The 26,315-nt window shown below is 42.4% G+C and overlaps 1 long non-coding RNA gene across 1 annotated transcript; it reads left to right on the top strand.

The window, feature by feature from the left end:
- Window positions 1–21,203: 21,203 nt before the first annotated feature.
- Window positions 21,204–24,440, top strand: LOC123454679. Its single transcript, XR_006633438.1, has 3 exons — window positions 21,204–21,303; window positions 22,589–22,728; window positions 24,337–24,440. It is a non-coding gene; the product is annotated as an uncharacterized LOC123454679 (long non-coding RNA).
- Window positions 24,441–26,315: the final 1,875 nt, after the last annotated feature.

The following is a 26,315-nucleotide window of genomic DNA, read 5'->3' as shown; positions in this document are numbered from 1 at the left end:
AGGAGGATCACCATGAGTTTTAGGCACCCTGAGATGACATAGTGATTTCTAGGTCTGTTGTGCTGGAGTGAGATAGTTTCTCGAAACACCCCCCAGAAAATTAATAACGAAATAAAGGAAGGAACGCAGGGAGGGAGGGAAGGCAAATGAGGAACGGAAGGAAGGAAGGAAGGAAGGAAGGAAGGAAGAAAGGAAGGAAATTATTGAGTTATAAACCCAACCATATTTAGGACTTTGAGGAAACTTTGAACTGATTATGTGGAAAACAGAGGGAGTTCAAATAATTTCTTGACACATGCCCCTCTCCTGTCAGAAAGAACGATTTACATGGGCTGGAGAGATGGCTTAGTGGTTAAGCGCTTGCCTGTGAAGCCAAAGGATCCAGGTTCAAGGATTGGCTCCGCAGGACCCACGTTAGTGAGATGCACAAGCGGGTGTATGCATCTGGAGTTCGTTTGCAGTGTCTGGAGGGCCTGACGTGCATATTCTCTCTCTCTCTCTCTCTCCCTCTTTCTCTCTCTGTCTTTTGCTCTTAAATTTTTTTTTTTTAAAAAAGAACCATTTGCATACGAGTTTAAATTGTGCTGCCAAATCTACATGTCTCAATGCAGGTGGATGATGTGGTACTTTATTTGTTGTTGAATTATTTATCCATTTTGAGAGAGACATAGTGGAGAGAGAAAGACAGAGAAAATGTGGTCACCAGAGGATCCAGCCATTGCAAATGAATTTCAGACACATGCACCTACTTGTGCATATGGCTTATGTGGATACTGGAGACACAAACCTGGGTCCTTGGGCTCCTCAGGCAAATACCTTAACCGCTAAGGGATCGCTCCAGCCCATGCTTTTTGTTTAATGAACTGAAGTTCTACTTTCAATTTCCAAGGCGCTATGTGCCCCTACTCAGCAAAAGTAAATGAAATTTACAATGAGTGACGTTTTGGGGTCAGATAACATAAGAAAGTGAATATGTGAATAAGAGATGAGACTGAAGTTCAGTTTCTCTGCTTCTTTGGTTCTTACTTAGATCACGCAGTACAACGTCCAGGATAAAGTTCTGAGAATTTACAAATGTCCTTACTCCTCAGAAGTGTTTCATTCTGACACAACTCCTCTTTAAAAACTATTTGTTTAGTTCGGCATAGTGGTGCAAGCCTTTATTCTTAGTCCTCTGGAGGCAGAGGTAGGAGATCTCTGTGAGTTCAAGACAGTCGGGGATTATAGAGTGAGATCTAGGTCAGCCTGTGTAGAGTGAGTAACCCCCCCCCACACACACACATCATGCATTCATTCATTTTGTAAAGTGTAGCATGTGAATTCAATGATCACAAAAATTAAAAATGCTATAGTGGTGCATTCCTTGAAATCCCAGCATTCTGCAGGTAGATACAAGAGATCATGAGTTTAAGCTTTCTGTCTGACACATAGAAAGTGTGAGGCTAGCCTGTGGTACATTGCTACATAAGACCCCATTTAAATATATGCCTGTTTATATTTCTGGAAGAACTGTAGATTGATCAAATAATACTTCTTTCAATCCTTCCTATCCAGTTATACCTATAACCTGTCCTTCTTCCTTTACCTCTGTATTTTGGAAAGTTAAGCGTGTTCACTGGGGAGATGGCTTAGCTTTTAAGGTGCTTTCCTGTGAAGCCTAAGGACCCAAAATTGATCGTCAAACCTTTAATCCTAGCACTTTGGAGTCAGAGTAGGAGAATCACCATGAGTTCAAAGCCACCCTCAGAATACAGAGTGAATTCCATTTAAGCCTGGGGTAGAGTGAGACCATACATTGAAAAAAAAAAAAAAGAGTAGTTTTTGCCATATTTACTGACTTGCATTGTAATAATCTTTTTCTTCCCACTATCACTCATCCACTATCATTGACAAGGTCTTAAGCAAATTGATGACAGGTAGTCTTGTAATAAAAAGAAGTTGGGCTTTTATTTTTTTTCACTTGTTATTATTTATGTATTTGAGGCGAGGAGGAAGACAGAATGGAATGATGTGCGTCTGGGTTTATATAGGTACTGGAGATCAAACCCAGGTCTTTAGGCTTTGCAGGTGGGCCCTTCAACTGCTGAACCAGCTCTGCAACCCACTTATTGAGCTGTTAATGAGGCAATATTTAAAGAAGGAGTTAGGGCCTGGAGAGATTGCTTAGTGGTTTAGAGCTTGCCTGTATAAGCTAAGGAACCCAGTTCCAGGCTCCATTCCCCAGGACCCACATTAGCCAGATACACAAGGGGACACACACATCTGGAGTTCGTTTAGTGGTTGGGGATCGATTCTCTTTCTCTCTCTCTGTCTGCCTCTTTCTTTCTCTGTCTGTGGCTGTCAAATAAATAAATAAAAGTAAAAAATACATTTTGAAGAGGGAGTTAGGGTGAAAAGGTAGTACAGATGTTATATGCTACCTGCACAGGTATGAGGGCCTGAAGGTGCCCGATACTGCCAGAGTTGGAATGTCAGAGCCCACACGAGCAGTTGGCAAGGCCATGCGTGCCTGTGACCTCCATCCTGTATGTGATCAGAGACCTGGGGATCATCAGACCTTGAGAAAGGACAGCAAGGCCAAGTGCACAAACGTGCAGCCACCACCATGCACACAAGCACAAACAATCCTTGTTCAGTGGATGCAGAATGGTGGATAGGGACAAGAAAAGGTAATGAAAGGGCACTTTGAGGAAAGTACTACGTAGTTTGTACATGTATAAAATTGTCCAAAAAAAAAAAAAAGAAACAGAAATGGATGGACGGACAAAATAGCCACAGTGTTGAAGGTTTTTGTGAACAACCTCAGGGAGCCAAAATACCATGATGAATTCTCTGCTAGAAACAAAATTCTACAAGTCAGTGAGTTTTTGCAGAGTGTTTTGGAGAGGACTGTCATTCGAGTGACAGCCCCAGTGTGAGGAGGAGGATTTCCCAGGTAGGACCTCAGTACCTTAACATATGGGTGAGAGAGGAGTGGAGATTACTGTTCCTTATTCTAGTTCCATATTCATGCACATTGGGGTATTTCTAACATTTTCCGTATGCTTGAGACGCACGCGGTTCTGTGAGCTGTTAGTTACTTTTGTGTTTTTCCAGGACTGCTTCACGCCACTCACAGCTGCTGTGGTGAAGGACAATGTGCAGGTAGCGGCGATCCTGCTCACGAAAGAGAACGTGAATGCCAGCGACGACTGCAAGAGGTAAGCTTCATGCTCTCTGGATGTGTGAAGGGCTGTCTGTCTGTCTGTCTGTCTGTCTTTGTGGGATGTTGTGCATGCATGTTTATGTGCCCACACAGTGCCCCATGCACTGGCCGCTGCTCTTCCACCCATTCTTATTCATTTGTTTATATTTTCTTTATTTGACAGAGAGAAAGAGGGAGGGAGAAAAAGTGAGGGAAAGAGAGAGAATGAATGGGTGCACCAGGGTCTCCAGCCCCTGCAAATGAACTCCAGATGCATGCAGGACCTTGTGCATCTGGCTAACATAGGTCTTGTGGAATCAAACCTGGATCCTTTGGTTTTGCAGGCAAATACCTTAATCAGTAAACCATTCCTCCACACCTTCAAAACAATTTTTTTGTTTATTTTTATTTCTTTATTTGAGAGTGACAAAAAGAGAGAGAAAGAGGCAGTTAGAGACACAGAGAGAGAAAGAGGGTAGAATGGGTGTAACAGGGCATCCAGCCAAGGTAAATGAACTCCAGATGTGTGCGCCTCCTTGTGCATGTAGCCAACGTGGAGAATCGAGCCTCGAACCAGGGTCTTTACGCTTCACAGACAAGCGCTTAAGCGCCAAGCCATCTCTCCAGCCCGAGCCTTTAAAAAAAAAAAAAAGAATTATTTTCATTTATTTATTTGACAGAGAGAAAGAGGAAGACAGAGAGAGAGAGTGAGGAAGAGAGAGAAGGGTCACCCATTCTTATTTGAACCACAGTCTCTCACTGGTCACTAAGCTTGCCATCTTTACATGAACACCTGTGACACCAAGTTTCGGCTCCCCACAGGGCTGGGGTGACAGAGGGGCTTGGCCATGGCCGGCTGTTTATGTGAGCCCAGAGGAGCAAACTTGAGTAGGTTCTCAGGCCTGCTCTGGTCTTCGTGCTCACACAAAATGTGTTCTTAACTGCTGAGCCACCTCTCTGGCCCTCACTTATCCTTTAAAAACAACAACAACAACAACGAAAACCCCTACTGGTGTTTTCGACTGGTAACAAATGCTCATGTCAGAAATACTGAATCAGGGCTGGAGAGATGGCTTAGCGGTTAAGCGCTTGCCTGTGAAGCCTAAGGACCCCAGTTCGAGGCTCTGTTCCCCAGGTCCCACGTTAGCCAGATGCACAAGGGGGCGCATGCGTCTGGAGATCCTTTGCAGAGGCTGGAAGCCCTGGCTCGCCCATTCTCTCTCTCCCCCTCTATCTGTCTTTCTCTCTGTGTCTGTCGAACTCAAATAAATAAATAAAAAATTTTAAAGAAAACCAATACTGAATCAATAGTCAGAAGATTAAATGACACACACAGATTTGGTGAAAGACACTGAACTGCAGAACAGATACAGACATAGTTCAATTCTTTAGGTTCAGTAGAAAAAAGTAGTGTATACCAGGGCTCATGTCTCATTTTAATACTGATTGTAATTTGTAGTAAATTTTATTGGTCATTTATGATCCTAACTAAAGCAGTTCCATGTCAATGTAATTTTTAAACATAGAATTTTTACTAAATTTTAAATGTACAATGAAATTCTTAATCATTTTATAGAATTTCTTGCTCTGCTTCTAATACATTTTTCCTTTGAATTGCTATGTTAAGCAGAAATTCTTTTGAAAATCACTTTACCTCATTGATACCCATGGGCTTGAAACTTAATTTTTTGTTGTTGTTTGGTTTTTTGAGGTAGGGTCTCACTTTAGCTCAGTCTGACCTAGAATTCACTATGTAGTCTCAGGCCTTGAACTCACAGTGATTCTCATACCTCTGCCTCCCGAGGGCTGAGATTAAAGGCATGTGCCACCACTCCTGGCTTGGATCCTTTTTCTTTAAAGAAGATATCTCAAGTGAATGAAAAAAGGAAATCTTAAAATTTATTTTTAAATGTTTATATGTTTACTTATTTGAGAGGGAGTGAGAGAGAGAGAGTGAAAGAGAGAAAGAAAAATAGATTGTCCAGGGTTTCCAGGCACTGCAAACGAACTCCAGATGCACAGGCCATGTTGTGCATATAGCTGAAGTGGTTAAGAGGAATCTAACCTTAGTTCCTTAGTGTCCTTAGGCATCATAGGCAAGTGTGTTAACCACTCGGCTATTTATCCATGTCTTAAATTTATTTTTATTTCATTTCTTTGAGAGAAAAAGAAAGGGAGATAAACGGAGAAGACAGAGAATTGGAGGCAATTTTCTCTATACTCTGCAAACGAAGTGCATTTGCATGCACCATCATGTGCATTTGGCTTACATGGGTACTGGGGAATTGAACTTGGGTCCTTAGGCTTTGCAGGCAAGCAATTTAGCTGCCAAGCCATCTGTCCAGTCCAATGAGAACTCTTATTTTACTATGAGACCAGATTTACTTTAGATCTTACTGTCGTAGGAGTTTCGTTTCCCTGAGATGACCCAAATACACGTCTTTTCCCCGATAGGCCATAGTTCACAGAGCAAAGGATGACTGCCAAAACCATCTTAGGGGTACCAAGTGAGTTTACCGGGGTTCTTTACAGAGAAGAATGAGGGATTGTCCAGGCAATAAATGACTCAAAGGCTGCCACATCATGCAAAGCCCACCACAGCCTTCATGCCACCTCACAAAAGGTGTGCCTGTAGAACCCACTGCACAGTGTGAAGACAGCTCGGCTGCTCAGAGAGTCGTGAGTGCATTGGACCACTTGCAGGCAGCTCGGTCAGAGAGTCCCAGCACACTGCACCACTTGCTGCAAGCCCAGGAGTCAGTTTCAAGTAGTTGTTTTACCTTTAAAATATTTTTTATTTTATTTATTCATTTTGGTTTTTCGAGGTAAGATCTCACTCTGGTCCAGGTTGACCTGGAATTAACTATGTAGTCTCAGGGTGGCCTCGAACTGATGGCACTCCTCCTACCTCTGCCTCCTGAGTTCTGAGTTTAAAGGAGTTCGCCAACCGTGTCCGGCATACCTGGGATCTGGAGAGCAGAACGTGGCTGTAGGCAAGCGCCTTCGTTAATGGCTAAGCCATCTCTCCAGCCTTGTTTCATCTTTATTGAGCTTTAGGGTGTGGTCTTGCAACCCTTTCCCAGAATTGCTGACACCCTAAGTCTCTGAAATTTAATTTCTTCCCCCCACCTCCCAGGAAGGAATGTTTCACTTTGTCATTAACAAAACCTTTAGGGAGCTGCATGACCTTCAGGTTTCAGGTCTCCCAGTCTGGACTTCCTGAATCACAGCCTCCCTTCTCTCCTCTGGAGATAATTTCAGTCCTGAGGAGTGTGTTGAAAAGTAGCTTTACAACTGGCAAAGTTTGGTGAAATTGGGAACATTCCCCAACAATAAACATATTTTATTATATGAGAATCAGAGTATATATATTGTAAATTATTTATTTATTAAACAGAGAGAGAGCGAGGATGGGCACACCAGGCCATCTAGCCACTGCAAATGAACTCCAGATGCATGTGCCACCTTGAGCTTCTGGCTTATTTAGAACCTGGGGAATTGAACCTGGATCCTTAGGCTTCGCAGCCATGTGCCTTAACTGCTAAGCTGTCTCTCCAGCCCTCAGGGTATATTTTTGCACGTTGAATTTTGTGAGGCCAGCCAAACAGACTGGCAGTTTTTAAAGAGCAAGATAGATAATTGGCAGGCCAGGGCCTCTGGCCACTCTCATCAAACTCCAGGCGTGTGCCACCTTATGTATCTGGCTTATGTGGGATCTGGGGAGTCAAACATGGGTCCTTAGGCTTTGCAGGCAAGTACTTCAACCACTAAAGCAATCTCTGCACGCATCATGTTGATTTGAAAATTATTTACATAGAAATGCAATGAGGAGCTAGCACATGATAATTAGTTGCATTAACTGCAACTACTCTAATATTTGGTATATGATTCTGTATTTCTAAGTCATTCTTAAATTGATTTAGTTTTTCATTTTTGGCCATAAGCTTGGTATGAGTTGTAAAATACTGTATTAGGGTAGGGAAGAAATCTTCACTTAAATATGTACTAACTTGACGTCAAACTGCAGCATAGTGATTGCCCCTTATATAGAGTTGCTGTGGCTAGAGCACTGGCTCAGTGGTTAAGGCATTTGCCTGAAAAGCCAAAGGAGCCAGTTGTGATTCCCCAGGACCCATGTTAGCCAGATGCACAAGGGGCACTCACATCTGGAGTTCATTTGCAGTGGTTGAAGGCCCTGGTATGCCCATTTTCTCTCTCTCTCTCTCTCTCTTTCCCCTTCCTCCTGCCATCCTTCTTTCTCTGTCAGTAAATAAAAATAAAATATTATTAAAAGTTGCCAGGCATGGTGGTATATGCCTTTAATCCCAGCACTTGGGAGGCAGAGTTAGGAGGGTTGGTGTGAGTTCAAGGCCACCGTTAGACTGCAGAGTGAATTCCAGGTAGCCTAAGCTAGACCAAGACCCCACATTGGCAAAATCTAAAAGTGGGAGATCTACTTAGTTTTCCCCAATGGACAAGAGGGCATTTACTAATTTGTTCATTTTAGCCGTGAAAATAATATGGTTACTCTACAATAGGATGTTCATGTCTGTCCTGAGGTGTTGCTAGTCAATTTAATACACAAAGACAAGAGATTAAGCTGGTAAAATATAAAGGAATACTAGCTTATACACTTTAATGTCTCTGATGTTTTAGAAATGCCCCCTTTCATGCCAGAATACATCAATCAAAAAATATGATCCACCTTCTTCTTGAGCATGGTGGTCGTGATGGTTTGGCAGACAGTTCTGAACATACTCTGCGTTACTGCATTTTAACGGACAGCCTTGACAAGTAAATGCTTATATTGAAATGATAGGTAATGTTTATTGGATTTCTCAAAGTTTTTTATAAATTATTTCATTTATTTGAGAAAGAGAGAGAGAGAGAGACACAGAGAGAATGGGCACACTATGACTTCAGCTGCTGCAAACAAATTCCAGATGCATGCGACATCTTGTGCATCTCTCTCTTAGATGGGTCTTTGGCTTCATAGGCAAACACCTTAATCACTAAACAATCTCTCGAACGCTATTGGATGCTTTTTCAATTGTTACAACTATATTATACTTGAATATCCACTGAAATTTCATTGTCTAATTCAGGAAGTTGGAATGGTTGTAAGCTAGCTTACTTATCAGTCAGAAACGTAGCAAAATACTAGATTAAGTTGATGTAGCAATGGGTACAGAATTCTGTATTTTAGGACCTTCCCTTGGCAATCCTGGGCAGTGAACCCAGAAACTCATATATGGTCCATATGTGTTATACCACAAAAATGCACTCCCAGGAGTTTTAATCCAAGGAATTTTTAAGAGCCCTGTCCTTAGAGACACAGCATTATAGGTACTGAGGTTGCAACCCAGTTCTTTAGGCTTGGCAGGTGGGCCCATTAAAAGCTGAACGATCTCACCAACCCTGAAGTTGGGTTTGTAATGAGGCCATATTTAAAGAAGGAGTTAGGGCTTGGAGAGATGGCTTAGTAGTTAAGTGCTTGCCTGTGAAGCCTAAGGACCCCAGTTCGAGGCTCGATTCCCCAGGACCCACGTCATCCAGATGCACAAGGGTTGCGCAGAGGGCTGGAGTTCGTGTACAGTGGGTGGAGGTCCATTCTCTTTCTCTCTCTCTGTCTACCTCTATCTTTCTCTATCTGTTGCTGTCAAATAAATAAATAAAAGTAAACAAAATCATTTAGAGAAAGTTAGGCTGGAAAGGTGATACTGCTGATAAATACGCTACCTACCCAGGTATGAGGGCCTGAAGGTGCCTGATACTGCCAGAGTTGGAATGTCAGAGCCCACAGGAGCAGACGGCATGGCCATGCATGCCTGTGACCTCCATCCTGTATGTGAGCAGAGACCTGAGAATCATGAGACCTTGAGAAAGGTCAGCAAGACCAAGTGCACAAACGTGCAGGCACCACCATGCACACAAGCACAAACGATCCTTTTTCGGTGGAGGAAGAACGGGGGAGAGGGACAAGACAAGGCAATGAAAGGGCACTTTGAGAAAAGTACTATGTAGTATGCACTGTACAAAATTGTCCAAAAAGAAACAAACAAAAATGGATGGGCAGACAAAATAGCCACAGTATTCAAGGTTCAAGTGTATTTATTGGTCATATATGATCCTAACTAAAACAGTTCCATGTCAGTGTAATTATGAAAACATAGAATTTTTATTAAGGTTTCAATTCACAATGAAATTCTAAACCGTTTTATAGAATTTCCTGCTCTGCTTCGTATATATTTTCCCTTTATATTGCTAACTTAAGCAGAAATTTGAAAATCACTTGCCTCACTGATGCCCATGTGCTTGAAAATGATTTGTTTTTTTCTTTTGGTTTTTCCAGGTAGGGTCACAGTTTAGCTCAGGCTGACCTGGAATTCACTTTGTAGTGTCAGTGTGGCCTCAAACTCACAGTGATTCTCCTAACTCTGCCTCCCAAGGGCTGGGATTAAAGGTATGTGCCAGCATACCTGGATTGGATCCTTTCTCTTTAAAGAAAACATCTCAAGTAATGAAAAAGGGAATTTTTTTTTAAATTTATTTTTAAGTATTTACTTTTTTTGAGAGGGAGGGAAAGAGAGAGAGTCAGAGAAGAAGAAGAAGAAAAGGAGGAGGAGAGGTGAGAGAATGGATTCTCCAGGGTCTCTAGCCACTGCAGAGGAACTCCAGGTGCAAAGGCCATGTTCTGCATATAGCTTAAGTGGTAAGGGGAATGGGACTTGTGTTCTTAGGCATTGTAGGCAAGTGTGTTGACCACTAAACCAGTTATCCTGTTCTTAAATTTATTTTATTTTATTTATTTGAGAGAAAGAGAGAGAGAAACAGAGAAGGGAGAGAATTAGAGGCATTTTTCTCTATGCTCTGTAAACGAACTCCATTTGCATGCATCATCATGTGTATTTGGCTTACATGGTTAATGGGGAATTTAACTTGGGTCCTTAAGCTTTGCAAGCAAACAATTTAGCTGCCAAGCCATCTGTCCAAGCCAATGAGAATTCTTATTTTCCCATAAGACTAGGTTTACTTTCGATCTTTCTTTCGTAGGAGTTTTGTTTCCCTGAGATGACCCAAATACACGTCTTTTCCCTGATTGGCCACAGATGATAGAACAAAGGATGACTGCCAAAAGCATCTTAGGGGTAACCAGTGAGTTTACTGGGGTTCTTTACAGAGAAAATGAGGGCTTGTACAAGCAATAAATGACTCAAAGGCTGCCACCTCACGCAAGAGCCCACCACAGCCTTCATGCCACCTCACAACATGTGTGCCTCTAGAGCCCACTGCAAAGTCTGCAGGCAGCTCGGCTGCTCAGAGAGTCCTGAGTACATTGGACCACTTGCAGGCAGCTCAATCAGAGAGTCCTATCACACTGCACCACATGCTCCAAGTCCAAGAGTCAGTATCAAGCAGTTGTTTTACTTTTAAAATATATTTTATTTTATTTATTTATTTTGGTTTTTTGAGGTAAGGTCTCACTCTGGTTCAGGTTGACCTGGAATTAACTATGTAGTCTCAGGGTGGCCTCGAACTCATGGCAATCCTGCAGACTCTGCCTCCAGGGTGCTGGGATTAAAGGCGTGTGCTACCACGCGGTGCTTATTTTATGTTTTTAGTGAATGTGAGAGAGACAGAGACACAGAGAGTTGGAGCACAGGCCCTCAGCTGCTGCAATGTAACTCCAGTAACTTGCACCACATAGTGGTCACGTGCAAACTTTCACTTGTCTCACCATTGTGTGTCTGGCATACCTGGGATCTGGAGAGCAGAACATGGCTGTAGGCAAGTGCCTTAACTGCTCAGCCATTACTCCAGCCCTGTTTCCACTTCATTTAGCTATAGAGGGTGGTCTTGCAACCCTTTCCCAGACTTGCTGACATCCTGTCTCTGAAAGATAATTTATTCCGCCCACCCCCAGGAAGGAATGTTTCACTTTGTCATTAACAAAACCTTGAGGGAGCTGCATGACCTTCATGTTTCTGATCTCCCAGTCTGGACTTCCTGAATCAGAGCCTCCCTTCTCTCCTCTGGAGAAAATTTCAATCCTGAGGACTGTTTTGAACAATAGCTTTACAACTGGCAAAGTTTGGTGAAATTGGGAACATTCCTCAACACTAAACATATTTCATTATATGTGACTCAGAGCATATATTTTTTAAATTATTTATTTATTAGAGAGAGAGGGAGCGAGGATGGGCATGCCAGGGCATCTAGCCACTGCAAATGAACTCCAGATGCATGTGCCATCTTGTGTATCTGGCTTATGTAGGACCTGGATCCTTAGGCTTTGTAGCCATGTGCCTTAACTGGTAAGCTGTCTCTCCAGCCCTCAGGGTATATTTTTGCAGGTTGAATTTATTGAGGCCATCCAAACAGACTGGCAGATTTTAAAGAGAGAGATAGATAATTGGCAGACCAGGGCCTCCGGCCACTGTCATCAAACTCCAGGCGTTTTCCACCTTATGTGTCTGGCTTATGTGGGATCTGAGGAGTCAAACATGGGTCCTTCGGCTTTGCAGGCAAGTACTTCAACCACTAAGGCAATCTCTCAAGGCCGCATGTTGATTTTAAAATTATTTACATAGAAATTCATTCAGGAGCTAGCAGATGATGATTAGTCCCATTAACTACAACTACTCTAATATTTACTATATATTTCTATATTTGCAAGTAATTCTTAAATTGATTTAGTTTTTCATTTTTGGCCTTTAGACAGTTATGAGTTGTAAAATACTTTACTAGGGTAGGGAAGATGTCTTCATTTAAATATTTACCAACTTGAGGTCAAACTGCTGCATAGTGATTGCCCCTTATATAGAGTTGCTGTGGCCTAGAGGACTGGGTTAGCGGTTATGGCATTTGCCCGCAAAGCCAATGGATCCAGCTTTGATTCCCCAGGATCCACGTTAGCCGCATGCACAAGGGGCACTCACATCTCAGTTCATTTGTAGTGGTTGGAGGCCCTGCTATGCCCATTCTCTCTCTCTCTTTCTCTCTTCCTCCCTCCCTCCCTCCCTCCCCCTTTCTCTGTCAAATAAGTAAAAATAAAATATTATTAAAACTTTCCATGCATGATGGTGCATGCCTTTAATCCTAGCACTTGGGAGGCAGAGGTATGAGGGTTGCTTTGAGTTCAAGGCCACCGTTAGACTGCAGAGTGAATTCCAGGTCAGCCTGAGCTAGAGCGAGACCGCACACTGGAAAACTATAAAAATAAAAAAGATCTAAAATGGGAAATCTGGGCTGGAGAGATGGCTTAGCGGTTAAGCGCTTGCCTGTGAAGCCTAAGGACCCCGGTTCAAGGCTCGGTTCCCCAGGTCCCACGTTAGCCAGATGCACAAGGGGGCGCACGCGTCTGGAGTTCGTTTGCAGAGGCTGGAAGCCCTGGCGCGCCCATTCTCTCTCTCTCCCTCTATCTGTCTTTCTCTCTGTGTCTGTCGCTCTCAAATAAATAAATAAAAAATTTAAAAAAATAAAAAATAAAAAAATAAATAAAATGGGAAATCTACTTAGCTGTCCCAAGTGGACAAGAGGCCATTTACTGATTTGTTCATTTTAGCCTTGAAAATAATATGAATACTTTACAATGGGATGTTCATATCTGTCCTTAGGTGTCACTAGTCAATTTAATACACAAAGACAAGAGATAAAGCTGGTAAAATATAAAGGAATACTAGTTTATACACTTTAATGTGTCCGCTATTTTAGAAATGCCCTCTTCCATGCCATAATACATCAATCAAAAATATGATCCACCTTCTACTTGAGCATGGTGGTGGTGATGGTTTGGTAGACAATTCTGAACATACTCTATGTTACTACATTTTTAAGGACAGCCTTAACAAGTAAATGCTTACATTGAAATGATATGTAATGATTATTGGATTTCTCAGTGGTTTTTGAAATTTACTTCATTTATTTGAGAAAGGGAGTGATAGAAAATGAGAGAATGAGCGCACTATGACTTCAGCTGCTGCAAACAAATTCCAGATGCATGTGGCATCTTGTGCATCTGGCTTACGTGGGTCCTTTGGCTTCATAGGCAAACATCTTAATCACTAAACCATCTCTCCAACACTATTGGATGCTTTTTTAATTGTTACAACTATATTATACTTGAATATCCACTGGAATTTGATAGTGTAATTCTAGAAGTTGGAATGAGTATAAGCTAGCTGACTTATCAGTCAGAAACTAAGCAAAAAGCTATATTAAGTTGATGTAGGAATGGGTACAGAATTCTGTAGTTTAGGACCTTTCCTTGGCATTCCTGTGCATTGAACCCAGAAACTCATGTATGATACATATGTGTTGTACTACAAAAATGCACTCCCAGGACTTTTAATCCAGGGATTTTTGAAGACCTCTGTCCTTAGAGACACAGCATTATAGGTACTGGGGATCAAACCCAGGTCTTTAGGCTTTGTAGGTGGGCCCATTAACTGCTGAATCATCTCTCCAACCCAGAAATTTGGCTTATAATGGGCCATATTTAAAGAATGAGTTAGGGCCCGGAGACATGGCTTAGTGGTTAAGTGTTTACCTGTGAAGTCTAAGGACCCCAGTTCATGGCTCGATTCCCCAGGACCAACCTTATCCAGATGCACAAGGGGGCACACACCTCTGGAGTTTGTGTACAGTGGGTGGAGGTCCATTCTCTTTCTTTCTCTCTGTATGCCCCTTTGTTTCTCTATCAGTTGCTCTCAACTAAATAAATAAAAGTAAACAAAACAATTTCAAAAGGGAGTTAGCCTGGAAGGTGGTACAGCTGTTAAGTATGCTACCTGCACAGGTATCAGGGCCTGCAGGGGCCTAATACTGCCAGAGTTGGAATGTCAGATCCCACACGAGCAGTCAGCAAGGCCATGCATGCCTTTGATCTCTATCCTGTATGTGAGCAGAGACCTGGGAATCATCAGTCATTGAGAAAGGACAGCAAGGCCAAGTGCACAAACGTTCAGCCACCACCATGCACACAAGCACAAACAATCCTTTTTTGGTGGAGGAAGAATGGGGGAGAGGGACAAGAAAAGGTAATGAAAGGGCACTTTGAGGAAAGTACTTCTTACTTTGTACATGTACAAACCTGTAAAAAAAGAAAAGGAACAAAAATGGTTGTACAGACCAAATAATCCTGTGTTCAAGAGTTATGTGAAAAACCTCAAGGAGCCAAAATACCATGACGAATTCTGTGCTACAGACATGCTGCGAGTTAGTGAGATTTTGCAGTTTGTTTTGGAGAGGACTGTCTTTGACGTGACAGCCCAAGGGAGGGGAGGAGGATTTCCCAGTGAGGAGCCAAATACGTGAATGTGTGGCTGAGAGAGAAGAGCAGAGATCACTGTTCCTTCTCCTCGTTCCACATTCACGCGAATAGGGGCTTTTCTAACATTTTCCGTAGGCTTCAGACGCACGCAGTTCTCTGAGCTGGTAGGTACTTTTGCGTTTTCCCAGGACAGCTTCACGCCACTCATAGCTGCTGTGATGAAGGACAATATGCAGGTAGAGGCGGTCATGGTCACGAAGGCGAATGTGAATGCCAGCAACTAGTGGAACAGGTAGGCTTCATGCAGTCTGTGTATGCGTGGATGTGGGGAGGGCAGTTGTCTGTCTGTCTTTGTGGGATGTGGTGCATGCATGTTTATGTGCCCACACAGTGCCCCATGCAATGGCCGCTGCTCTTCCACACAATTTTTTTTATTTCTTTTTTTTTAAATATATTTGACAGAGAAAAATAATAAGGGTGAGACAGTGTGAGAAATTGAGAGAGAGAGAGAATGAATGGGAGGGCCAGAGTCTCCAGCCCCTGCAAATGAACTCCAGATGCATGCACGACCTTGTGCATCTGTCTAACATAGGTCCTGGGGAATCAAACCTGGATCCTTTGGTTTTGCAGCCAAATGCCTTGACCACTAAGTCATCCCTCCAGTATATTTTTAAAATTTTTTGTGTATTTTTATTTATTTATTTCATAGTGGCTGACAGAGATAGAGGCATTTAGAGAGAGAGAGAAAGAGAGAGAGAATGGGTGCAACAGGGCATCAAGCCACAGTAAACGAACTCCAGATGCATGTGCCCTCTTGTGCATGTAGTTAACGTGGGTCTTGGGTAATCAAGTCTTAAACCAGGATCTTTAGGCTTCACAGGCAAGTGCTTAAGTGCCAAGGCATCTCTCCAGCCAGAGCATTTTTTAAAAAACAATTATTTTTATTTATTTGTTTGACAGAGAGAAAGAGGGAAACAGAGAGAGAGAGAGAGAAGGGATGACCCACTCTTATTTTAAACACAATCTCTACTGGTCACTAAGCTTGCCATCTTTACATGAACCCCTGTGACACCAAGTGTTGGCTCCCCATAGAAGTGGGGTGACAGAGGCGCTTGGCCATGCCCAGCTGTTTATGTGAGCCCAGAAGAGCAAACTTGAGTAGGTTTTCAGGCCTGCTCTGTTCCTCGTGCTTACACAGAAATTGTTCTTAACTGCTCAGCCACCTATCCAGCCCTCATTTATCCTTTAAAACAACAACAACAACAACAAAAACCCCTCTTGGTATTTTCGAGTGGTAACAAATACATATGTCAGAACTGAGTCAATAGTTAGAAGATTAACTGACGCACACAGATATACGGTTAAGACACTGAACTGAAGAACAGATACAGACATTCATCATGTCTCATTTTAATACTCATTGTAATTTGTAGTAAATTTTTGGTCATTTATGGTCCTAAATAAAGCAGTTGCATGTAAGTGTAACTATGAAACATAGAATTTTTACTAAATTTTAAATGTACTATGAAATCCTTAATCATTTTATAAAATCTGTTGCTCTGCTTCTTATATATTTTTCCTTTGGATTGCTATGTTAAGCAGAAATTCTTTTGAAACTCACTTTACCTCACCGATACCCATGTGCTTGAAACTTTTTTTTTTTTTTTTTTTTTGGTTTTTCGAGTTAGGGTCTCACTTTAGCTCAGGGTGACCTACAGTTCAATACATAGTGTCAGGTTGGCCTGGAACTCACAGTGATTTTCCAACCTCTGCGTCCCGAGGGCTTGGATTAAAGGCATGTGCTACCATGCCTGGCCTGGATCCATTATCTTTAAAGAAGATATCTCAAGTGAATGAAAAAAGGAAATCTTAAAATATATTTTTAAATGTGTATATATTTACTTATTTAGAGGGAGTGAGAGATAGAGAGAGAGAAAGAGAGAATGGATTCTCCAGGGTTTCCAGGCACTGCAGACGAACTCCAGATGCACAGGTCATGTTGTGCATATACCTTAAGTGGGTAAGGGGAATCGAACCTTAGTTCTTTGGTTTCCTTAGGCATCATAGGCAAGTGTGTTAACTACTAAGCTATTTATCCATCTCTTAAATTTATTTTTCTTTCATTTCTTTGAGAAAGAAAGAAAGGGAGAGAGACAGAGAAGACAGAATTGGAGGCAATTTTCTCTATGCTCTGAAAATGAAGTCCATTTGCATGCACCATCATGTGCATTTGGCTTACATGGGTACTGGGGAATTGAACTTGGGTCCTTAACCTTTGCAGGTATGCAATTTTGCTGCCAAGCCATCTGTCCAATCCAATGAGAATTCTTATTTTCCTGTGAGACTAGGCTTACTTTAGATCTTTCTGTCTTAGGAGTTTTGTTTCCCTGAGATGACCCAAATACACGTCTTTTACCCTGATAGGCCATAGATGACAGAGCAAAGGATGATTGCCAATAAAATCTTAGGGGTAACCAGTGAGTTTACTGGGGTTCTTCACAGAGAAGAATGAGGGATTGTACAAGCAATAAATGAATGAAAGGCTGACACTTCACTCAAAAGCCTACCACAGCACTCATGCCACCTCACAAAAGGTGTGCCTCTGGAGGTCACTGCACAAGCTCGGCTGCTCAGAGAGTCCTGAGTACATTGGAACACTTGCAGGCAGCCTAATCAGAGAGTCCCAGCACACTGCACCACTTGCTCCAAGCCCAAGAGTCAGTTTCAAGCAGTTGTCTTACCTTTAAAACATTTTTTTATTCTATTTTCTTATTTTGATTTTTCGAGGTAAGGTCTCACTCTGGTTCACGTTTTCCTGGAATTAATTATTTAGTCTCAGGGTGGCCTTGAACTCATGGCAATCCTCCTGACTCTGCCTCCAGAGTGCTGGGATTAAAGGCATGTGCCACCATGCCCTGCTTATTTTATGTTTTTAGAGAATGTGAGAGAGACAGAGACACAGAGAGAGTTGGAGCACAGGCCCTCAGCCGCTGCAATGGAACTCTAGACACTTTCACCACATAGTGGGCACGTGCAACCTTTCACTTGACTCACCATTGTGTGTCTGGCATACCTGGGATCTGGAGAGCAGAACATGGCTTTTTTAAAGCTCCTTAACCACTCAAACATCTCTCCAGCCCTGTTTTCCCCTACATTTAGCTTTAGGGTATGGTCTTGCAACCCTTTCCCAGACTTGCTGACATCCTAAGTCTCTGAAAGTTAATTTATTCTGCCCACCCCCCAGGAAGAAATGTTTCACTTTGTCATTTACAAAACCTTGAGCTAGCTGCATGACCTTCAGGTTTCAGGACTCCCAGTCTGGACTTCCTGAATCACAGCCTCCCTTCTCTCCTCTGGAGAAAATTTCAATCCTGAGGACTGTGTTGAACAATAGTTTTACAACTGGCAAATTTTGGTGAAATTGGGAACATTCCTCAGCACTAAACATATTTTATTATATGAGACTCAGAGTATATATTTTTTATGTTATTTATCTATTAGAGAGAGAGAGAGAGCGAGCATGGGCACACCAGGGCATATAGACACTGCAAATGAACTCCAATGCATGTGCCACCTTGTGCTTCTGGCTTATGTAGGACCTGGAGAATTAAACCTGGATCCTTAGGCTTCCCAGTCATGAGCCATAACTGCTAAGCTGTCTCTCCAGTCCTAAGGGTATATTTTTCCAGGTTGAATTTATTGATACCAGTCAAACACAAGGGCAGTTTTTCAAGAGCGAGATAGATAATTGGCAGGCCAGGGCCTCCGGCCACTGTCATCAAACTCCAGTCGTTTGCCACCTTATGTTTCTGCCTTATGTGGGATCTGGGGATTCAAACATGGATCCTTAGGCTTTGCAGGCAAGTACTTCAACCACTAAGGCAATCTCCGGAGGCAGCATTTGATTTTAATATTATTTATATAGAAATTCAATTAGGAGCTAGCACATGGTGATTAGTCCCATTAACTGCAACTACTCTAATATTTACTATATGTTTCTATATTTCTAAGTAATTCTTAAATTGATTTACTTTTTTCATTTTTGGCCTTTAGCTAGTTATGAGTTGTAAAATACTGCATTAGGGTAGGGAAGAAATCTTCTTTTAAATATTTACCAACTTGAGGTCAAACTAAAGCATAGTGATTGCCTCTTATATAAAGTTGCTGTGGGTAGAGGACTGACTTAGTGGTTAAGTCATTTGCCTGCAAAGCCAAAGGAGGCAGGTTTGATTCCCTAGCATCCCTGTTAGCCAGATGCACAATGGGCACTCACATCTGGAGTTCATTTGTAGTGGTTGGAGGCCCTGGTATGCCCATTCTCTCTCTTTCTCCCTTCCTCCCTCCCTCCCTCTTTCACTGTCAAATAGGTAAAAATAAAATATTATTAAAAGTTGCCATGCATGATGGTGCATGCCTGTAATCCTAGCACTTGGGAGGCAGATGTAGGCGGGTTGCTTTGATATCAAGGCCACCTTTAGACTGCAGAGTGAGTTCCAGGTCAGCCTGAGCTAAAGCAAGACCCCATATTGGAAAACTAAAAAAAAAAAATCTAAAAGTGGAAATCTAATTAGCTTTCCCAAGTGGACATGAGGCCATTTACTAATTTGTCCATTTTAGCCTTGAAAGTAAATATGAATACTCTGTAATAGGATGTTCATGTCTGTCCTTAGGTGTTGCTAGTCAATTTGATACACAAAGACAAGAGATTAACCTGGTAAAATATATTGAAATACTAGTTTATATATTTTAATGTCTCTGCTATTTTAGAAGTGCCCTCTTCCACGTCATAATACATGAATTAAAAAATATGATCCACCTTCTTCTTGAGCATGGTGGTGATGATGGTTTGGTAGACAGTTCTGGACATACTCTGCGTTACTACATTTTAATGGACAGCATTGATAAGTAAATGCTTATATTGAAATGATAGGTAATGGTTATTCGATTTCTCATTGTTTTTTAAAATTAATTTTATTTATTTGAGAAAGAGAGATACAGAGAGAGAGAATGGGCACACTATGACTTCAGCTGCTGCAAACAAATTCCAGATGCAAGTGGCACCTTGTACATGTTGCTTACGTGGGCCATTTGGCTTCATAGGCAAACACCTTAATCACTAAACCATCTCTCCAACACTATTTGATGCTTTTTCATTTGTTACAACTATATTATACTTGAATATCCACTGAAATTTCATAGTGTAATTCAGGAAGTTGGAATGAATGTAAGCTAGCTGACTTATCAGTCAGAAACTAAGAAAATGCTATATTAAGTTGATGTAGCAATGGGTACAGAATTCTGTATTTTAGGCCCTTCCTTGGCATTCCTGGGAATTGAACCCAGAAACTCATATATTATACATATGTGTTATAACACAAAGATGCACTCCCAGGAGTTTTAATCCAAGGATTTTTTAAGACCCCTGTCCTTAGAGACACAGCATTAGAGATACTGGGGATCAAACCCAGATCTTTAGGCTTTGCAGGTGGGCCCATTAACTGCTGAACCATGTCTCCAACCCAGAACTTGGGCTTTTAATGGGCCATATTTAAAGAATGAGTTAGGGCCCGGAGAGATTGCTTAGTGGTTAAGTGCTTGCCTGTGAAGTCTAAGGACCTCAGTTCGTGGCTCGATTTTCCAGGACGCATGTTAGCCAGATGCACAAGGGGGCGCATGTGTCTGGAGTTCCTGTACATTGTTGGTTAGAGTTCCATTCTCTTTCTCTTTCTCTGTCTGCCTCTATCTTTCTCTACCTGTTGCTCTCAAATAAATAAATAAAAGTAAGCAAAACAATTTAAAAAGGGAGTTAGCCTGGAAATGTGGTACAGCTGTCAATTATGCTACCTCACAGGTATGAGGGCCTGAAGGGGCTGATACTGCCAGCGTCGGCAAGGCCATGCATGCCTGTGACCTCCATCCTGTACGTGAGCAGAGACCCGGGAATCATGAGACCTTGAGAAAGGAAAGCAAGGCCAAGTGCACAAACGTGCAGCCACCACCATGCACACAAGCAGAAACAATCCTTTTTCGTTGGAGGAAAAACGGAGGAGGCGGACAAGAAAAGGTAATGAAAGGGCACTTTGAGGAAAGTACTACATACTATGTACATGTACAAACTTGTAAAAAAAAAAAAAAAGGAACAAAAATGGTTGTACAGGTCAAATAATCCTGTGTTCAAGGGTTATGTGAAAAACCTCAAGGAGCCAAAATACCATTATGAATTCTCTGCTAGGAACAACATTCTGTGAGTCAGTGAGGTTGTTTGTTTTTTTTTTTAATTTTTTATTTATTTATTTTAGAGCGACAGACACAGAGAGAAAGACAGATAGAGGGAGAGAGAGAGAATGGTCGCGCCAGGGCTTCCAGCCTCTGCAAACGAACTCCAGACGTGTGCGCCCCCTTGTGCATCTGGCTAACGTGGGACCTGAGGAACCGAACCTCGAACCGGGGTCCTTAGGCATCACAGGCAAGCGCTTAACCGCTACGCCATCTCTCCAGCCCGTCAGTGAGATTTTGCAGTGTGCTTTGGAGGGGACTGTAATTCGTGTGACAGACCCAGGGAGGGGAGGAGGATTTCCCAGGGAGGAGCCCAATACCTGAACATGCAGCTGAGAGACAAAATCAGAGATCACTGTTCCTTCTCCTCATTCCACATTAACGGCATAGGGGCTTTTCTAACATTTTCCATAGGCTTCAGATGCGCGCAGTTCTGTGAGCTGTTAGTTACTTTTGTGTTTTCCCAGGAGGGCTTCACGCCACTCATAGCTGCTGTGGTGAAGGACAATGTGCAGGTAGCGGCGATCCTGCTCACGAAGGCGAACGTGAATGCCAGCGACTAGTGGACCAGGTAGGCTTCATGCTGTCTGTGTATGCGTGGATGTGGGGAGAGCTGTCTGTCTGTCTTTGTGGGATGTGGTGAGAGAGCGAGGATGGACACACCCCAGCATCTAGCCACTGCAAATAAACTCCAGATGCATGTGCCACCTTGTGCTTCTGGCTTATGTTTGACCTGTAGAATTGAACCTGGATCCTTAGGCTTCCCAGGGATGTGCCATAAATGCTAAGCTGTCTCTCTAGTCCTCAGGGTATATTTTTGCAGGTTGATTTTTTTGAGGCCAGTCAAACAGACTGGCAGTTTTTAAAGAGCGAGACAGATAATTGGCACGCCACGGCCTCCGGCCACTGCCATCAAACCCCACGCATGTGCAACCTTATGTGTCTGGCTTATGTGGGATCTGGGGAGTCAAGCATGGGTCCCTAAGCTTTACAGGCAAGTACTTCCACGACTAAGCCAATCTCTCCAGCTTGCATGTTGATTTCAAAATGATTTATATAGAAATTCAATCTGGAACTACCACATGGTTATTAGTCCCTTTAACTGCAACTACTCTAATATTTACTATATGTTTCTATATTTCTAAGTAATTCTCAAATTTATTTAGTTTTTCCCTTTTGACCTTTAGCCAGTTATGAGTTGGAAAATAGTGCATTAGGGTAGGGAAGAAATCTTCACTTAAATATTTACCATTTCGAGGTCACACCTCAGCATAGTGATTGCCCCTCATATAAATGTTGCTGTGGGCTAGAGGACCCACGTTAGCCAGATGCACAAGGGGCACTCACAGCTGGAGTTCATTTACAGTGGATCGAGGCGTGGTATGCCCATTCTCTTTCTCTCTGACTCTCTATCTCCTTTCCTTCCTCCTCCTTTTTTCTCTGTCAAATAAATAAAAAAATATATTACTAAAAGTTTCTGGGCATGATGGTGCATGCCTTTATTCCCAGCACTTGGGAGACAGAGGTAGGAGGGTTGCTTTGAGTTTAAGGCCACCTGAGACTACAAGGGGAATTCCAGGTCAGCCTGAGTTACAGCTAGACCCTACATTGGAAAACTAAAATAAATAAATAAATATATATATATATATGAAATTTACTTAGTTTTCCCAAGTGAATAAGATGCCATTTCCTAATTTGTCCATTTTAGCCTATAAAATGATGTGAATACTCTACATTAGGATGTGTATGTCTGTCCTTAGGTGTTACTAGTAAATTTAATAACACAGACAAGAGATTAAGCTGGTGAAATATATTGGAACACTAGTTTATACACTTTCATGTCTCTCCTCTTTTAGAAATGCTCTCTTCCATGCCATAGTATGTCAATCAAAAAATATGATCCACCTTCTTCTTGAGCATGGTGGTGTGATGATGATTTGGTAGACAGTTCTGGACATACTCTGCATTACTACATTTTAACGGATAGCCTTAACAAGTAAGTGTTTACATTGAAATGATAGGTAATGTTTATTGGATTTTTAAAAGTATTTTTTATATTTATTTCATGTATTTGAGAAGGAGAGAGAGAGAGAAAAAATGGGCACACTATGCCTTTCGGCTGATGTAAACAAATGCCATATGCATGTGGCACCTTGTGCATCCGGCATACGTTAGTCCTTTGGCTTCATAGGCAAACACCTTAACCACGAAACCATCACTCCAATCCTATTGCATGCCTTTTCAATTGTTACAACTATATTATACTTGAATATCCAGTGAAATTTCATAGTCTAATTCAGGAAGTTGGAATGAGTGTAAGCTAGCCGACTTATCAGTCAGAAACTTAGCAAAATGCTAGATTAAGTTCATGTAGCAATGCATAGAGAATTCTGTATATTAGGACCTGTCCGTGGCAATTCTGGTTATTGAACCCAGAAACTCATGTATGATCCATATGTGTTATACCACAAGGATGCACTCCCAGGAGTTTTAATCCAAGGATTTTTTAAGACCCCTGTCCTTAGAGACCACAGCATTATAGGTAGTGGGGATCAAACCCAGGTCTTTGGGCTTTGCAGGTGGCCCATTAACTGCTGAACCATCTCTCCCACCCAGAAGTTGGGCTTTTGTGTGGCCATATTTAAAGAAGGAGTTAAGGCCTGGAGAGATGGAATAGTGGTTAACTGCTTTCCTGTGAAGCCTAAGGACCCCAGTTTGAGAGTGAATTTCCCACGGCCCATGTCATCCAGATGCACAAGGGGGCGCACATGTCAGTTTGTTTACAGTGGTTGGAAGTCCATTCTCCTTCTCTCTCTCTGTCTGCCTCTTTCTTTCTCTTTCTGTTGCTCTCAAATAAATCAATAAAAATAAAAAAAAAATTAAAGACGGAGTTAGGCTGGAAAGGTGGTGCCGCTGTTAAATATGCTACCTGCACAGGTGTGAGGGCCTGAAGGGGCCCAATACTGCCCGAGTTGGAATGTCAGATCCCACAGGAGCAGTGGGCAAGGCCATGCATGCCTGTGACCTCCATCGTGTATGTGAGCAGAGACCTGAGAATCATGAGACCTTGAGAAAGGACAGCAAGGCCAAGTGCACAAACGTGCAGCCACCACCATGCACACAAGCACAAACAATCCTTTTTCATTGGAAGCAGAACGGGGGAGAGGGATAAGCAAAGGTAATGAAAGGGCACTTTGAGGAAAGTACTGTGTACTATGCACATGTTCAAAATTGTCCAAAAAGAAAAAAAGAAACAAAAATGGATGGGCAGACAAAATAGCCACAGTGTACAAGGTTTATGTGAAACACCTCAAGCAGCCAAAATACCACAATGAATTCTCAGCTAGAAACAACATTCTGCAAGTCAGTGAGTATTTGCGGCGTTTTAGAAAGGACTCTAGTTGGCTTGACAGCCCCAGGGAGGGGAGGAGGATTTCCCTGGGAGGAGCAGAATATGTGAAGGTGCAGCTGAGAGAGAAGGGCGGAGATCACTGTTCCTTCTCCTTGTTCCATGTTCACTTGTATAGGGCCTTTTCTAACATTTTCTGTAGGCTTGAGACGCGCGTGGTCCGGTGAGCTGTTAGTTACCTTTGCATTTTCCCAGGACGGCTAAAAGCCACTCACAGCTGCTGTGGTGAAGGACAGTGTGCAGGTAGCGGCGATCCTGCTCACGAAGGCGAACATGAATGCCAGCGATGAGTGCAAGAGGTAGGCTTCAAACTCCCTGAGTGTGTGTGGATGTGTGGAGACTGTCTGTCTGTCTTTGTGGGATGTGGTGGATGCATGTTTCTGTGTCCACACAGTGCCCCATGAACTGGCCGGTGCTCCTGCATGCATTCTTTTTATTTATTTATTTTTGATTTATGAGACAGAGAGAAAGAGGGAGAGAGAGAAAGAGAAGAAAAGAGAGTAAAATAGAGAGAGAGAGAGAGAATATGAATGGCTGTGCCAGGGCCTCCATGCACTGCAAATGAACTCTAGATGCATGCATGATCTTGTGCATCTGACAAACACAAGTCCTGTGGAAACGAACCTGGATTCTTTGGTTTTGCAGGTAAATGTCTTAACCACTAAGCAATCCCTCCAGCCTCATTTAAATTTTTTTAATATATTTTTATTTATTTATTTGAGAGTGACAGACAGAGATAGAAAGAGGCAGTTAGAGAGTGAGAGAAAGAAAGAAGAATATGTTCACCAGAGCAACCCGCCACTGCAAACGAATTCCAGATGTGTGTGCCCCTGTGTGCATCTGGCTAACGTGGTTCCTGGAGAATTGAGCCTCGAACCAGGGTACTTAGGCTTCACAGAGAAGCACTTAACTGCTAAACCATCTCTATAGCCCGAGCCTCTTTTTTAAAATAACATATTTTTATTTATTTAATTGACAGAGAGAATGAGGGAGACATGAAGAGAGAGAAGGAGAGAGAGGGAAGGGGTCACCCAATCTTATTTGAACCACAGTCTCTCACTGATCGCTAAGCTTGCCATCTTTACATGAAGCCCTGTGACACCATAGAATCTTACAGGGAGACACTGACCTAATACACATCCTATTTTTAAAAATATTTTATTTCTTTATATTAGGAAGAGAGAGGTAGGTAGGGATACAATGGCACACCAGGACCTCTAGCCACTGCAAAACAACTCCAGACACAAGCACCACCTTGGGCATCTGGCTTATGAGGGTTCTGGAGAATCAAACCAGGATCTTTGGGTGTCTTGGGCAAGCAGCTTAACTGCTTAGGCATCTCTCCAGACCCCATCCTCCTTTTTTTTTTTTTTTTCATTTTCTTTGTTTCAAGTAAGACAGGATCTTGCTAAGTTACCACAGTGACATTAAACTCACTGCAGGGCTGGCGAAATGGCTTAGCTATCAGAGCACTTGCCGGGAAGCCAAAGGACTGAAGTTCAAGTCCCAAGCACCCACGTAAAGCCAGATGCCCAACGTGGCACATGCATCTGGAGTTTGTTTGCAGTGGCTGGAGCCATTGGTGTGCCCATTCTCTCCATCTCTTTTCCTGTTCTCTGCCTCGTTCTCCCTGAGATAATTAAAAATGAAACGTAAAAAAATTATAATAACATAAACGAGTAATAAGAAGCAGACTGATGTATTTAAATTTTTGATTATTTTTATTTATTAATTTGAGAGCGACAGACAGAGAAAGAGAGAGAGAGAGAGAGAGAGAGAGAGAGTGAATATGGGTGCACCAGGGCCTCCAGCCACTGCAAATGAACTCCGGATGCATGCACCACCTTGTACATCTGGCTTATGTGGGCCCTGGGGATCGAGCCTCAAACTGGGGTCCTAAGGCTTCAAAGGCAAGTGCTTAACCACTAAGCCATCACCATCCTCCAACCCATGTGGCCATTAGTGGGGGTGCAAATCTTATCAAATTTATCATGCACAAATTCCATGTAAGGAAAGCAAGTATGTCTCAGTTCTTGGAAACTATGAGGATCTGTTTTTAAATTATTTCTTTGCAAGGAGAAGAGCCAGAGAGATAGAGAAAGAGGGAGATACAGAGACAATGGGTGTGTCAGGTCCTCTAGCTGCTGCAATCAAACTCCAGATGCATGTCCCAC

The sequence above is a fragment of the Jaculus jaculus genome, chromosome 14 (genome assembly GCF_020740685.1).
Source record: "Jaculus jaculus isolate mJacJac1 chromosome 14, mJacJac1.mat.Y.cur, whole genome shotgun sequence".
Lineage (NCBI taxonomy): Eukaryota > Metazoa > Chordata > Mammalia > Rodentia > Dipodidae > Jaculus > Jaculus jaculus.
Note: the sequence above shows the minus strand (reverse complement) of the source record. Positions and strands in the feature narration are given on the sequence as shown.